This window comes from Mobula birostris, chromosome 28, assembly GCF_030028105.1.
Source record: "Mobula birostris isolate sMobBir1 chromosome 28, sMobBir1.hap1, whole genome shotgun sequence".
Taxonomy (NCBI): domain Eukaryota; kingdom Metazoa; phylum Chordata; class Chondrichthyes; order Myliobatiformes; family Myliobatidae; genus Mobula; species Mobula birostris.
The window spans coordinates 19,910,819-19,927,656 of NC_092397.1; the positions used below are offsets into that span (position 1 = coordinate 19,910,819).

At 46.3% G+C, this 16,838-nt stretch overlaps 1 protein-coding gene and 1 non-coding gene across 2 annotated transcripts in view; both read right to left on the reverse strand.

Annotated features, from left to right (window-relative positions):
- The window catches only part of LOC140189355 (uncharacterized), a 944,498-nt gene that overhangs the window by 155,503 nt on the left and 772,157 nt on the right, over positions 1–16,838 (reverse strand). The window lies entirely within an intron of this gene.
- On the reverse strand, positions 318–389 carry trnam-cau (transfer RNA methionine (anticodon CAU)). Its single transcript has one exon. It is a non-coding gene; the product is annotated as a tRNA-Met (tRNA).

Sequence of the window (16,838 nt, forward strand, 5' to 3'; positions counted from 1 at the left end):
TTCCAGTTGGGACGAACGGGCATCGACCGGAAACATCAAATCTCTTCTTTCTGCAAATGTTGCCTACCCACTGTATGTTTCCAGCATTTTTTTATATACAAGACACGGGTTTATTCTGCAGAGAATAGATGACGTTAAGATACCTCAATCTGTTAATCTTTCCAACCAAACAGAAACCTCCGCAAAAATTAAAAAGGATAACATATAAAGGTACATTCCAGCCAAAAGCCAATGGATTTCCTTGCATCTACCAATGATGGGATGCCGTCGTGTTTTAAAGCGCACTGACGGAAAATTGTTGTTGTTAGCAGTTGAGATAGCAGAGGATGGTTTCGATCCATCGACCTCTGGGTTATGGGCCCAGCACGCTTCCGCTGCGCCACTCTGCTATGGGAAAAAAAAATAGCATTGCTCTCCCATGAATGATGTGCAACCTCTTGCGTTTGTTTGTGTATGCGCACGTATCATTCTGTGTGTGTTTGCGTTTGTGTGTGTTGGTATGGGTGTGTGTTGTTGCGTATCTGTATATGTCTGGGTCTATATTTCAGTCTGTGTCTGTGTCTCTGTCTGTCTATGTTTGTGTCGGTGCCTGTATCTGTCTTTGTCTTGTCTATGTTTGTACATGTCTGGGTTTGTGTCTGTATGTCTATGTCTGTATGATGTCTGCATCTCTGTCTGTGTCTGTTTCTGTCTATGTCTGTGTCGGTGCCTGTATATGTTTAGGTCTTGTCTGTTTCTGTATATGTCTGGATCTCCCTCTGTGTCTGTCCATGTTGCATCAATTCCATTTCCCCCTTATTCCTACCCACTTACTTCACTTTCTGTCCTTAGTTCTGTCTCCACTTTCGTTTCTTTCTTCCTTACTTTCTGGACCACCCAGTTATTCTCTCCGTGTCGTTTATGCTTTATCCCATCTTGCACCTCGTTCCCGATATTTGCCAGTGAATGGGGTTTCTCTCATTTAATTGCTAGCAAGGACAATTCATCCCTCTTGTGGGGCTTCTTATCAATAACGACATTCTGAGCCACACTCGGGAATCCCGACGTTCAATCCCGAGGTCCCATTAACGTTCTAATCCTGTCCTGATCATTGAATGAATGTTGGATTTCCAAGCTGAACCAGAAGTTCACCTCGTCTCCCTGTGAACGGAACTCGCGGGTTTAGATGCTGACTTGGTTTCCGCATCGCAAGTACGTACCTCAAACCATCCCTTCATCGGGATTTAGTTAGACCATAAGACATAGGAGCAGAAATCGGTCATTCAGCTCATCGAGTCTGCTCCGCCATTCCATCCCGGCTGATCCCGGATCCCACTCAAACCCATACACTTGCCTCCACCGCAGTCTGCGGCTGAGCATTCCACAGATTTGTTACTCTCAGGCTAAAACAAAATCCTCCTCACCTCAGTCTAAAAGGTCTCCCCTCAATTTTGAGGCTGTTCCCTCTAGTTCTGGACACCCCCACCATAGGAATCATCCTCTCCACGTCCACATAATCTTGGTTCTTCCACATTCAGTAGGTTTCAATGAGAATTGTAGTTGTTGCTGTAATGTTCAGAACACCACGGCCGAGCATTCGTCCCTTCCCTAAAAGTGGGGGTGTTTTTAGAATTCCACTACCGAGGACTCATATGCGGCAAGGAACCATTCTTAACTATCCCACGGGTTACAGGGTTATCGTGGCGTCTCTAGGACGGCAATGAAAGGCCAACGATAGTGCGAGAAATTTCTTCATCTGGGATTTTCCGCCCAGATTTCAAACTTCACAAACAACAATGTGGAAATGCGGGGTTTGGACCCGGGACCTCACACATGCGCTCCTCCACTGAGCCACGTCACCACTGTCAAATGAACGATGATATCTTCTGTCTGACATTCTGAGCACAAAGGTTGGACGTTCAAAGATTGAAAATAGAAGTCGGAGTAGGTTATTCGGCTTTTCGAGCCAATTCCGCCATTCATTTCGATCGTGGTCGCTCATCTAACCTCAGTTTTTCTTCCCGATTATTAGGCACGCCCTTTCATCCTTTTTGTATCTAGTCATAGTCATAGTCATACTTTATTGATCCCAGGGGGAAATTGGTTTTCGTTACATTTGCACCATAAATATTAAATAGTAATAGAACCATAAATAGTTTAATAGTAGTATGTAAATTATGCCAGTAAATTATGAAATAAGTCCAGGACCAGCCTATCGGCTCAGGGTATCTGACCCCCCAAGGCAGGAGTTGTAAAGTTTGATGGCCGCAGGCAGGAATGACTTCCTATGACGCTCTGTGCTGCATCTCAGTGGAATGAGTCTCTGGCTGAATGTACTCCTGTGCCCACCCAGTACATTATGTAGTGGATGGGAGACATTGACTAAGATGGCATGCAACTTAGACAACATCCTCTTTTCAGGCACCACCGTGAGAGAGTCCAGTTCCATCCCTACAACATCACTGGCCTTACGAATAAGTTTGTTGATTCTGCTGGTGTCTGCTACCGTCAGCCTGCTGCCCCAGCACACAACAGCAGACATGATAGCAGTGGCCACCACAGACTCGTAGAGCATCCTCAGCATCGCCCGGCAGATGTTAAAGGACCTCCGTCTCCTCAGGAAATATCTGAAGATATGTCTGACCTCTCCTCCATTTATTCTCATTGTGGGGAGCTGCGGCAGGGAGAAAAGGAGACGTGACTGTCTGTGGGTCTCACACCATTGACCTGTAAAATTTAAGGAGTTTAAGTCAGAGAGCAACAACAGACTTTCAAACTCAGAGTATTATTTAAAAGGACGACGTAAAGGCGGATGAACAAAATATTTCACCAAACGCAAGACTGCGCATTAGTCCTGAATAGAAACAAGACACTTTTGGAAATTCGCATCCACGTCAATTTAAAGAGAGAATATTTAAATCGGAATCACTTGTCACATTCTTGCAGACTGAAACGGAATGATCATTAACTACCCAAATTAAGATTGTTCCCTGCAGTCGGGAATGCCGTCAACCGAGTCGTGAGGATGTCAAGTTGTGAATTTATTTAACTTGCGCGATGACGTGAACGAAATATCCGGATTCCTGGGTCGGAAAATGACAGAGAGAGACACAGTGAGTCAATAAATCAGCCACCTGCCACAGAGGACAGTGGTGGTCTGGGTCTTGTGTTATAGCCACCGGCCACCAGAGGGCACAGAGGAGCTGGGTCTTGTGTTATAGCTACCGGCCACCAGAGGTCAGAGAGGAGCTGGTGCCCGATGGAACCGCCGCAACACGTATTGGTTGAAGGACAAACGTTGGATATACCGGTGCCAAATGAGAGTTTGTATTGGTTTCATATTCCATGTTCTGTCCATTCATTTCATGGCAAAATGCATGCAAGGAAAGGCAAGTGGTGATAGTATTCTATTTTTTATATGTGGTTATCGCTTTCAGTAAATAAAATAGGAGCACACACACCGGACAACAAAAGCAGCGGGATTTCCAGAGAGTATGAGTGGCCTCGACCACTGATGTTCCGGCTAACGGCGCAAGGCTCTGATCGATTGCGCCACAGAGACATCCTGAAAGAAACTGGAATAAATCGGCTCTTCCTGGGTTTAGAAACGGTGACCAGATATTGGTGTTTGCACTGGTTCTTTCACAATCCGTGTCCGTGAGACGGATCAGAGAGTCACGAAGAATATAAAACAAAAAATGAAGAGGCAGGTAATTTGTCAGGGTTCAAAACTATGCAGAGACAACTTAATCGATTTGTTATCTATCGCCTTAACCACTTTGCCACAATAACTATGTTCACATGTGACAGGAGTAGCAGTGATCCAGAGTCAGGCAAACAGAAATGATCCTGAACTAGAAGCAGAAACTGTTGGAAATACTCAGCATCTGTGAAAGGAGAAGCAGAGTCCACGTTTTGCTCGGTGACCTTTCACCCTGAAATCCATGGGGCATTTGGTCGGAGAAAAACTCTATTATAGTGGGATAAGTTTTCATCATATCGCGATGACAAACACAAAGATCCCCATGTAGGCCTCAGCAGCTGGGACAAAGGAGTTTGCCGTTTCCCAGCTGTCCTGGAGAAGGCGGAGCTGGGCCTTATTCCTGTCACACGGATCTACGTGTGCTGAGGGAGCCCCCAATGGGCTCTCAATGACGGGGCGCCAGGACACTGAAGCAGTGCGCAGGGACTGACTGCAATGGTGACGTCAGCAGGGTAGCAGGGGCCGCCGTCCCGGACTTGTTTCACTCTCCTCCTACTTTCTCCCATCAGGTGCATTAGCACCACCTACTGTAATGGAGTCTGAGGGGACGCTTGATGGGGATCAGATGCGACATCACAAATCTATTTTAACTAAAACGTTCACCAGGGTCCCACACGACTTAACCGTCCCGGCCTGAGGTACCAGTATATCCTGCAAATTCCGCACCCCAGCTCGACCCATTAAATGCCTAAACAGCTTCCAACATTCCAAAGAATATCTGTGGCACATCATGATCACATGCTCCACCGTCTCTGAGAGATTACAAAAATCACACGAGACATTCCCTTACTACCCAAGAAGTTCCAAAGAGGAGTGCAAACCCGTATGTCCGACTACTAGTCTTATAAACCACACATCTTCCCTCTTATTCTTTTCCAAAAGGTGCCACCCTTAGACTGATGGAAGCAAACAATAATATCACCTCCCTCTGCAACTCTTATCCCACAATTTCTGCTATTTCCCAGCCTGGTGCAACATTTGGCTTCATACTTTCCCACATGAAATATAATATCTACCTCAGACTCATTGTCTGCTTTGCTTTGAGCGATGGAGGACGAGAGGTGACCTGATAGAGGTGTAAAAGACGATGAGCGGCGTTGATCGTGTGGATAGCCAGAGCTTTTTTTTTTCCCAGAGGGTGAAATGGCTAACAAGGAGGGGGAATGGTTTTAAGGTGCTTGGAAATAAGTACTGAGGGGATGACAGGGGTAGGTTTTTCACACAGAGAGTGGTGGGTGCGTGGAATGCACTGCTGGCGGCGGTGGTAGAGGCGGATACAATAGGGGCTTATAAAAGCCTCTTAGATAGGTACATGAAGCTTAGGAAAATCGAGGGCTGTGTGCTAAGGAAATTCTAGGCAGTTTTTGGAGTATGTTACATGGTCGGCACGGCATTGTGGGCCGAAGGGCTTGTAACGTGCTATAAATTTCTATATTCTGTGTACTGGGTTCTTCCCACACACTTCAGACCATATAGATCATAATACACATCCATCAACAGATCGGCTGTGGCTTCTTGAAGACTTCGATTCCAAACTCTGCAGTACCGAAGTAGTGTCTGGGCAGATCACAACTCTGTTTGACTTAACTTGTTCAACCCATTGCAGACTAATGGTAATGGCCATAAATCCTGCTGTATAGACAGACAACCTTTACCCACCACAACATTAAACCAGGGAATAAATAACCCACCCGGTTACTAACTGGGTTTTTAGAACAGTCTGTAAAGACAGGCAAAAAGGAAATAATACTGCTGCCGTAAATAACCAGACATCCTCTCACACGCTCAAGAATTTAGAACATAGAACATAGAATAGTACAGCACATTACAGGCCCTTCGGCCCACAATGTTGTGCCTACCCTCAAACCCTGCTTCCCATATATGCCCCCACCTTAAATTCCTCCATATACCTGTCTAGCAGTCACTTAAACTTCACGAGTGTATCTGCCTCGCCCACTGACTCAGGCAGTGCATTCCACGCACCAACCACTCTCTGAGTAAAAAACCTTCCTCTAATATCCCGCTTGAACTTCCCACCCCTTACCTTAAAGCCATGTCCTCTTGTATTGAGCAGTGGTGTCCTGGGGAAGAGGTGCTGGCTGTCCACTCTATCTATTCCTCTTATTATCTTGTACACCTCTATCATGTCTCCTCTCATCCTCCTTCTCTCCAAAGAGAAAAGCCCTAACTCCCTTAATCTCTGATCATAATGCATACTCTCTAAACCAGGCAGCATCCTGGTAAATCTCCTCTGTACCCTTTCCAATGCTTCCACATCCTTCCTATAGAGAGACGACCAGAACTGGGCACAGTACTCCAAGTGTGGCCTAAACAGAGTTTTATAGAGCTGCATCATTACATCGCGACCCTTAAACTCTATCCCTCGACTTATGAAAGCTAACACCCCATAAGCTTTCTTAAGTACCCTATCCAACTGTGAGGCAAATTTCATGGATCTGTGGACATGTACCCCGAGATCCCTCTGGTCCTCACTACCAAGTATCCTGCCATTTACTTTGTACTCTGCCTTGGGGTTTGTCCTTCCAAAGTGTACCACCTCACTCTTCTCCGGGTTAAACTCCATCTACCGCTTCTCAGCCCACTTCTGCATCCTATCAATGTCTCTTTGCAATCTTTGACAATCGTCTACACTATCTACAACACCACCAACCTTTGTGTCGTCTGCAAACTGGCCAACCCACCCTTCTAACCCCACATTCAGGTCATTAATAAAACTCACGAAAAGTAGAGGTCCCAAAACAGATCCTTCTGGGACACCACTAGTCACAATCCTCCAATCTGAATGTACTCCCTCCACCACGACTCTCTGCCTTCTGCAGGCAAGCCAATTCTGAATCCACTTGGCCAAACTTCCCTGGATCCCATGCCTTCTGACTTTCTGAATAAGCCTACTGTGTGGAACCTTGTCAAATGCATTACTAGAATCCATATAGATCACATCCACTGCACTACCCTCATCTATATGCCTGGTCACCTCCTCAAAAAACTCATTCAGGCTTGTTAGACACGATCAGCCCTTCACAAAGCCATTCTGACTGTCCCTGATCAGACCATGATTCTCTAAATGCCAAGAGATCTTATCTTTAAGAATCTTTTCCAACAGTTTTCCCACCACAGACGTAAGGCTCACTGGTCTATAATTACCTGGACTATCCCTACTACCTTTTGTGAACAAGGGGACAACATTCGCCTCCCTCCAATCCTCCGGTACCATTCCCGTGGACAACGAGGACATAAAGATCCCAGCCAGAGGCTCAGCAATCTCTTCTCTCGCCTCGTGGAGCAGCCTGGGGAATATTCTGTCAGGCCCCAGGGACTTATCCGTCCTAACGTATTTTAGCAACTGCAACACCTCCTCTCCCTTAATATCAGCATGCTCCAGAACATCAACCTCACTCATATTGTCCTCACCATCATCAAGTTCCCGCTCATTGGTGAATACCGAATAGAAGTATTCATTGAGGACCTCTCTCACTTCTACAGCCTCCAGGCACATCTTCCCACCTTTATCTCTAATCGGTTCTACCTGCACTGTCATCCTTTTTTTCTTCACATAATTGAAGAATGCCTTGGGGTTTTCCTTTACCCTATTCGCCAAGGCCTTCTCATACCCCTTTCTTGCTCTTCTCAGCCGCTTCTTAAGCTCCTTTCTTGCTTCCCTATATTCCTCAATAGACCCATCTGATCCTTGCTTCCTAAAGCTCATGTATGCTGCCTTCTTCCACCTGACTAGATTTTCCACCTCACTTGTCACCCATGGTTCCTTCACCCTACCATTCTTTATCTTCCTCACCGGGACAAGTTTATCCCTTACATTCCGCAAGAGATCTCTAAACATCGACCACATGTCCATAGTACATTTCCCTGCAAAAACATCATCCCTATTCACACCTGCAAGTTCTAGTCTTATAGCCTCATAATTCGCCCTTCTCCAATTAAAATAATTACTGTCCTCTCTGATTCTATCCTTTTCCATGATAATGCTAAAGGCCAGGGTGGTATGGGTGGAAGTCAGGAACAGGAAGGGAAGTGGGTGGTCACTATCGCCCAGATGCTCACCCACTGAGAGATCTGTGACCTGACCCGGTTCATTACCAAGTACAGGATCTAATATGGCATTCCCCCTAGTCGGCCTGTCCACATACTGTGACAGGAATCCGTCCTGGACACACTTAATTTGTTTATCCTCTAGAAATCTCAAATCTATTTCCACATCTGGAAATGTCCATGATGGACCTCCTTGCCAGGCCACTTGTCCACAAATCCCCAAAAGTATACTCCCACACTTATTCTTTAAGTATCTACAGAAAACATTTATCAGCTCTGCTGCTATATTCACAACAACCCATTAAAACAGAATTAGTCAGTCGTGACGTCCTCACACTATTAAGCAAGTCCAGTTTGCAAGGCTCATTTTTTTTTTCTCTCGGCAGGTCAAGAGACATCTCGCCTTGTTTAACCTCCGATGCATCTCTAGCTGTCGTCCAGAACGCTCCATTACAGATTCAAAGTGCACTGGTCTGTAGAACATCCAACCTATATAAAACTGAATGAGCTGTCTCTCTATAAATTAATAAACTGTACTAAAGGACAATAAATTGTCAATAGAACATCCTGGATGAGCCACAGTCCTATCCAGCCTCACAGAGCATAAAGTTAATGACCTGCTTACATTTATCCTCCAAACACTTTACATTTGTTCTGCACATCAGCCAAAGCCCGATATATTTAAATACGGGAATACTCGACAGCAAACACTCATACACAGAAAAGTGAATATAATCCGCACTAAGTTTCCGAGTAAACGCACACATTTTGATTTGGGCACAGAAAATTTAAAACCCAGTCTAGAGAATATTCTTCCGTTGCTGTTAACACTGTTTGTACAGAGCGTACCACATAGGCGGCATTGCAACCCCTTTCCCACAGACCCCATCATCTGCACATAAAGCCAGACCAAGCCCAGCCCCAACACCATCGGTGGCATCAGTTAGTCTCGCAAGACCATGGATATGCACCTGGAAAGTCTAGCTTCTCCTCTCCAGGCCGCAGGCCTGGGCAAAGTTCTATGGAAGGCCGGCAGTTGCCCATGCAGCAAGTCTCCCCTCTCCACGACACCGATGTTGTCCAAGGGAAGGGCAAGGGCCGATACAGCTTGGCACCAGTGTCGTCGCAGGAGTTTCCAGAACGAGGTTGAAAGCAACGTCGGACTGCCTCAGGGACTACAGCTCCGGATTTGTCTTTACGGTTTACTCCCGAAGCCTTTTCTATGAGTGGCTATGGCCGCAAGGCAGAGGAGTTTGAAATCAGAGTTTTCCCTCTCTTAGTTGGACAGTCATCCCAGCCTGACTAGCTCCATCTATCCGAACCCAATACCATCAAAATATCATTAATCCTCAGTTTAAACAATATTGGACTCATAACACCCTCCTGGGTGTGAGGCGTCTGCAAACTCTGATGACATTTCTTCACAACCCACCACCACTCTGAATGACTGGCCAAAAGAAAAAAAACAATGCCCAGTTGTAAAACATACAAGTTACAGTATCCAAGTAAAAGATACGAAGACAGGGAAGTTATGGTAGGGTACAGGAACCGTGGTGGACAAAGGCTGTAATAAATCTAGTCAAGAAGAAAAGGAAAACTTACAAAAGGTTTAGAGAGCTAGGTAATGTTAGAGATATAGAAGATTATAAGGCTAATAGGAAGAAGCTTAAGAAGGAAATTAAGACAGCCAGAAGGGGCCATGAGAAGGCCTTGGCGGGCGGGATTAAGGAAAACCCCAAGGCATTCTGCAAGTATTTGAAGAGCAAGAGGATAAGGAATGAAGGAACAGGACCTATCAAGAGTGACAGTGGGAAAGTATGTATGGAACAGAAGGAAAGAGCAGAGGTACTTAATGAATACTTTACTTCAGCATTCAGCATGAAACAGGATATTGGTGATTGTAGTGATGACTTGCAGCAGACTGAAAAGCTTGAGTATGTAGATATTAAGAAAGAGGATGTGCTGGAGCTTTTGGAAAGCAGTAAGTTGGATAAGCCGCTGGGACCGGATGGGATGTACCCCAGGCTACTGTGGGCAGGCGAGGAAGGAGATTGCTGAGCCTCTGGCGATGATCTTTGCATCATCAATGGGGACAGAAGAGCTTCTGGATGATTGGAGGGTTGCTGATGTTGTGCTTTTATTAAAGAAAGGGAGTAGAGATAGCCCAGGAAATTATAGACCAGTGAGTCTTACTTCAATAGTTGGTAAGTTGTTGGAGAAAATCCTGAGAGGGAGGATGTGTGAACATTTGGAGAGGTATAATATGATTAGGAATAGTCAGCATGGCTTTGTCAAGGACAGGTCGTGCCTTACGAGCCTGATTGAATTTTTTGAGGATGCAAAACTGGGCTGGGCAGTGGCAGATGGAGTTCAACCCAAATAAGTGTGAAGTGGTTCAGCTTTGTACGTCAAATATGATGGTAGAATATAGTATTAATGGTAAGACTCTTGGCAGTGTGGAGGATCAGAGGGATTTTGGGGTCTGAGTCAAATAGGACACTGAAAGCAGCTGCACAGGTTGACTCTGTGGTTAAGAAGGCGTACGGTGTATTGGCTTTCATCAATCGTGGAATTGAATTTAGGAGCCGAGAGGTAGTGTTGCAGATATATAGGTAACTGGTCAGACCACACTTGGAGTATTGCGCTCAGTTCTGGTCGCCTCACTACAGGAAGACTGTTGAAGCCATAGAAAGGGTGCAGAAGAGATTTACAAGTATGTCGCCTGGATTGGGGAGCATGCCTTATGAGAATACGTTGAGTGAACTCGACCATTTCTCCTTGGAGCGACGGAGGATGAGAGGTGACCTGATAGAGGGGTATAAGATGAGGAGAGGCATTGATCGTGTGGATAGTCAGAGGCTTTTCCCCAGGGTTGAAATGGGTGCCACAAGAGGACACAGGTTTAAGGTTAAATTAGTAGTGATGAAGTAATTCTCTACTCTCTGAAACAAAGAATGGACAGCACCGCAGCCCTTTTCCAGTCCCCTGGAAGGATCCCTAACTTCCAGATCTTCTTATAAAACTCAAAGAACCTCTTTTGGGCTGTCTCGGGCAGATGGAGTATATGATAGATTCCCTTATCCTATCCTGGGCTGTAGTAGTTGCCCTATTGACAACAGATTTCAATTAATCCAACTTCAAGCCATCATCCAAGGCACTCTCAATCGTCTCGTTTCCCATAGATCTTCCCATTGTCCATCAAAAGATGCTCTCGTCTCCTAAAATACTCATCCCCTATATAGTCTAGTCTTTCACAAACCTCCGAAAGGTCTCGGCCCGAAACGTCGACTGTACTCCTTTCCATAGATGCTGCCTGGCCTGCTGAGTTCCTCAGGCATTTTGTGTGTGTTGTTCGTCAGGACTATGTATCTTTGTAAACACGTTTCACATTCATTCTGAGTTTTTTTGTCGACTGCAGCCAAATTTAAATTCACCACTAATACTGGTTATAACTTCTGACACGATTCATTTTATTTAGCATTCTCCACACCACTGTGAGAACAGTTTCCCTCCCAATTAATCAGCAAAATCCCCTCAAGCCGCCCTTTTGTCATTCCTAATAACTCTCCGTGCTGTCGCTCTTTTCTTGGGAAAATTCAGCGAAGCTTCTTGCGTGACTCCCCGTTACAAAACACGAAAAGCGCGTCTCCGGTCCCTCTCCGTTCCCGCTCCCCGGCCCGTTGCCGAGGAAACGAGGCTCGTGATCAGGGCGCGTTCTCTGTGACGTCACCATTAAACTACTGTACTCGTTAATCGCTGGGTATCACGTGACAGTTAGGTGCCAGCCTGGGGGGGGGGGGCGGGGGCAGAATAAATTGTCAATCAGAGCAGCCAATGGGAATCCTCCAAATATTACAAATAAATCATGAAAAAGGCTCGACCGGGGCGGGGAGAGGGTATGTGTGGGGGAAGCCTCATTTCCACACTGGGCCTAGGGAAAGGAAAATAACAAATACTTACCAAGGGAAATAAAGAGCGAAATATAAAACTAAACTGAGATATACAGTGTTCTACTGGACTGTCGGTGAGGACAGAAATAGACGCCGATTTGGGTGGAACCCTCATCAGGACAATGCTAATGCCGAGAATGGAAATATTAACTGATTTCTCGCTGAAAATTTTAATTACATCGGGAATGAACAGTGAGTCTAGTGGGTGGCGTGGTAGGTAATGACAGAAACTAAAGAGATATTAGATTAACAAAGAGGTTTCAGGAACCAGCGTGATATTGGTTTCCCACACCGCTGGAGGACTGTCTGCAGTTCTGGTGGACACACTTTCGGACGAACATGATTGCACTGTAGTCTGTGACCTGGTGCTCTGGTCCCCATCCCCCCCGCCAGTCCCAGGGAGCAGCAACGAACCTTCCTGACAGTGTAGAGCAGATTCACCAGGATGTTGTCTGGCATGTGGCCTTTCCGCGATGAGGTAAAACTGGATGGTTTGGCTTTGTTTCCCTCGGAAAGGAGGAGAAGCTGAGGAGCTGAGAGTGACTCTGGGGCTCACTGTGTAAGAGCCATGTCAGGCATGATGGCAGCGCTGGGTAACTCGATTGTTACCGAATATCCACAAAACGATGCTGTTCAAAGCTCAAAGTACATTTATGATGAATTATATGTACCACACACAATCTGGAAATTAGTCTCCCTATAGGCAGACAGAGAACCCTAATGGAATCCATTAAAAAACAGACCATCAAACACCCAGAGTGCTGGAAAATAAAAACAAATCGTGTAAACAACAAAGGCCAGCTGACAAATGAAGTTCACAAGAGTGAGTCAAATGTTGTGAGGCCAGTCATCACTGCAGCCGATGCAGCAGCCCGTTAGTTGCAGGCCGGAGCCTCAGTCCAGTGGAGATCCGAATAAACCTCGCTGAGCAGCCAGATGAACCGGCCCGTCCCTTGCCTGCGGTCTCGACACCCTGACCTGGCACTTAGATCGATCACTCAGGTGTTTGCTAGCTCGCAGGCCTGGGCCCAGGCCCCGCCACCTCCACTCTGCATTGCGACCGCTTGTCTCTCCTCAGTTCTGTCACATGGAATCACCTCCAAGTCTGCTCCAGGAGTGGCCAAACATTGTCTCACTCTCCGGCCCGGGCCCCGTCGCCTCGATTCGCTCCGGATGCGCCACGCACAACCGTCCTGCATCTTCAACACTGCAGTTCACACCGCAGAAATTCGAGTTCGTATAGGCGGCTGAAAAGCTCAACTCCGAATGGCAAGCAACAGCCTATTGATTGCAGTGATCGTCTACCTGAAAATGTGTGATTCATAAACTAGTTAGTGGTTTTGTTTGATACCGACAAGTGCTCGCTGTGCTTCACCAGCGCCATCGTAAATCGGAGTGTCCCCTCTCTGGTGCCAGGGTCAGGGACGTCTCCGAGCAGCTATAGAAATCTCGCAAGGGGGTTAGTGTTCATTCAGCTGGAGGTGGTGACTCACGTCGGTACCAATGGACAGGTAGAAAAGAGCTGATGCTCTGTACTGTGAATATAGAGAGCTAGGGAAGAAGTTAAAGAGCAGGACCTGAAGGGTTGTAATCTCCGGCTTACTCCCGGTACCGTGTGGTAGTGGAGGTAGGAACAGAAAGTTAGAGCAGATGAATGGTGGCTGAGGAGCTGGGGCGGGGCAGGGTTTCAGGATTCTGGATCATAGATTCATAGCGCCATAGAAAGTACAGCACAGAAACAGGCCATTCTGTCCATCTAGTCTGTGCCAATTCATTTACACCGTCCGCTCTCATCGACCTGTACTGGGAACATATCCCTCCATACCCTACCATCCATGTACAGATACAAACTTCTCTTAAAATTTGACATCAAACTTGCATGCATCACGTGTTGGCAGCTCCTTCAAACACCCCCATCTGAGTGAAGAATTTTCCACTTGTGTTCTCATTAAGCTTTATCATCAACCAGCCTTAACCCATGATCTCCAGTTGGAGTCCCACCCAGCCTCCGAGGGAAAAGTGTGCTTGCATTTACCCCGTCACTGGGGCTTCTCCTGGTGCAGGGATGACTTGTACACGCGGGATAGTTTGCACCTTCACTGGAGGGGGTTCAGTATCATAAAGTTCATTACTGCTCCCTGGGAGGGTTGAAACGAGATTGACAGGGGGATGTGAACCAGAACACCAGTCACTGAATGGAGGGATTGAATCTAAGTGAGATGGCATGCACAGTAATACTGTATGGATGGATGGGCAGGAGCTCAGGAATATAAACAACAACACAGATGGATTGAGTTGTGTTCAGTTGAATGTGAGAAGCATTAAGAGTGAGTCTGCAAAATTAAGGACGGCAATTAATCTGATGGGTTTATGTTATACAGCCTCATTCCCATCAGTCACAGAGACAGATTCTAGGAAGGAGCAAAAACAGTGTTATCACTATGGGTGACTTCAGGATAATCACTGTGCCTGTTGATTCGGAACGGATTTAAGATGGTGATGGTGAACTTAAGCGATTTCTGGCTGGTGGCTAAAGAAACACGAAATGCATTTTTTTTTTTAATTCAGCATTTTCCGGCGAACGATCTCAGCAAGTAATAATCTGTAACTTCCTTTAGGTCTTTAAGGTAATTCGCAGCGGCGGAACCGAGGCGAGGTCAGGAGACGGACCGGTCGCCAAGAGCGAGGCGGACTCACGGTTCGATCAATTTCAGCGCCGTGCCGAAGGCCGAATGGAGGTGGTGACGTTCGGGCACCAGCGCAAACCGATTCGACTGACCTCGATGTTTGGACCCAGAATTAATCGCCGTGCCGAATCGGGGATCAGATCGAAGCGACGAGGTCCAGGCCCCAGAGCGTATCGAGCCGATTAGACCCGACATTTGGACATCGATTTAGGTGTCGGACCAAACTGAAAATATCAGGGTGCCAAGACCTGAACCCTTCATATCACTGTTCCACGAAGTTCACTCGGCTCCGCGTTGAACTATGGGCTCGCTAGCGGAATTTAGTTCAGAATGCTGTTTGCTTTCGTTTGCTTCTTCCCTGCACGTTGGGTGCTCGATGGTCTTCCTTTTTATATGATTTGGGAAGGGGCTTCTTTGTTTTTTGTGGCTGCTTGTTAGGAGACGAATCTCGAAGCTGCATAATGTATACATACTTTGATAAAAAATGTGCTTGGAACTCTTGAACTTTGAACCGCCCTAACATTGACTGGGGACTCTAATGGAGCAAAAGATTCGATGGGGCAGTATTTGTTAGCCATGTCTAAAAGGGTTTCTTTAAGCAGTTTGTGCGTGGTACAAGTAGGGGGGAGGTTATGCACTGTATCCCGTTCCCGGAAATGAGCCAAGTGACGGACATTTCAGTGGGTGAACCCGTGCAATTTGCAACAAGGCAAGAGTTACGTTATTGCTCAGGTAAGGATAGTTTTCAGATAGTGTGCAGTCAACCTCGGCAAGAAAGGTCTTTGAAAAGCAGAGCTTCCCTTTCACAGAAGGGGACTGGATTCACTTACATACCAAGACAAGATAATGACAATTATAGCAAATGACAGATTATAGTGTAATATTTCCTTTACTAATTCTGAATTATCATTGTTTTTAATGTGCAGATACTTTTGGCTATCAGTACTGTATTATTTTGGTTTGACTGTTGACTAAAGAAGGACACAGGGAATATGAACAAAAACAGGTTCCATTGCAAACACGAGGAGATCTGCAGATGCTGGAAATCCAAAGCAAAGCACACAAAATGCTGGAGGAACTCAGGATGCCAGGCAGCATCTATAGAAAAGAGTAAACAGTTGACGTTTTGGGCTGAGACGGTTAATTAGGACTGGAAAGAAGGAGGTCAGATTAAGAAACTGGGGAGAGAAGGGAGAAGTGCAACGTGGTAGGTGACAGGTGAAATGGGGGCGGGGTGAAGTAAAGAGCTGGGAAATTGGCTGGTAAAAGAGATAAAGGGATTGAGGAGGGGAAATATGATAGCAATGGATAGAAGACCATGAAAGAAAGGGTGAGGGACTGGTAAGGAGATAAGGTAAGAGAGGGAAACAGGAATGGAGAATGGGGAATGGTAATGGAGAGGAGTGGGCAATTACCAGAAGTTTGGGAAATCGATGTTCATGCCATCGGGCTGAAGCCTACCCACACGGGCTATGAGGTGTTGCTTCTCCAACCTGAGTATGGACTCATGGCAGTGATAGAGGAGGCGATGGTCTGACATGTCGGAATGGGAATAGAGGGTAAAATTGAAATGAGTGACCACCGGGAGATCCCACGTTTTCTTCCCGATGGAGCGAAGATATTTGACGAGATGGTATTCCAATCTACGTCAAGTTTCTCTGATATACAGGATACCCCATCATGACCACTGGATACGGTAGGCGACATCAACATACTTGCCGGTGAAAGAGTCGCCTCAGATTGCTTGGGGCAATGAGTGGTAGTGAGGGAGGTGGTGTAGGGGCACATGTGACATTTATTACCTTTACAAGGATAAGCACCAGGAAGGGGATCAGTAGGGAGCGTCGTGGACAAGGGAGTCGCATCGGCAGCAATCGCTGCGGAAAGCGGAGATTGGGGGTGGAGGAGGGGGGAAAGATTACCATTTGGTCATTATCAGTCACCGAATAAAAAACTCTGTAAAACGTGATATTTCTTTGTTCAAATTTGAGAACAGTTTGTTTCAGAGGCCATGTCGTTCTCCTTGTGCACAGCTAACTAATGTTTACTTGAAGAACGAGTGCGAGTTTGCAGATTACAGCTAATGGTGACCGTGGACACATGGAGTTCCCTCCGAGATACAAAACCCTAGACTTTATTGTACAGTAAAAAGGAATTCAGCCCCATTGGCCGATCAGTCCTCACACAGAATTCCTCCTGTGTGGAGTAGTCGATCACCTTTGTCAAATGTGGGAAAGCTGCAACAGTAAAACAGGGGCATTAGATGGGCTTGAATCAGGTGAGTGAACAAATGGAAACAGTAGCTGCCTCGGTCCGGGATGGATCCCTTGAGTCGATGAGAAAAGAGGATGCCTCATGTTGGATTGTATCCCATTGGTGCATGATGGATAG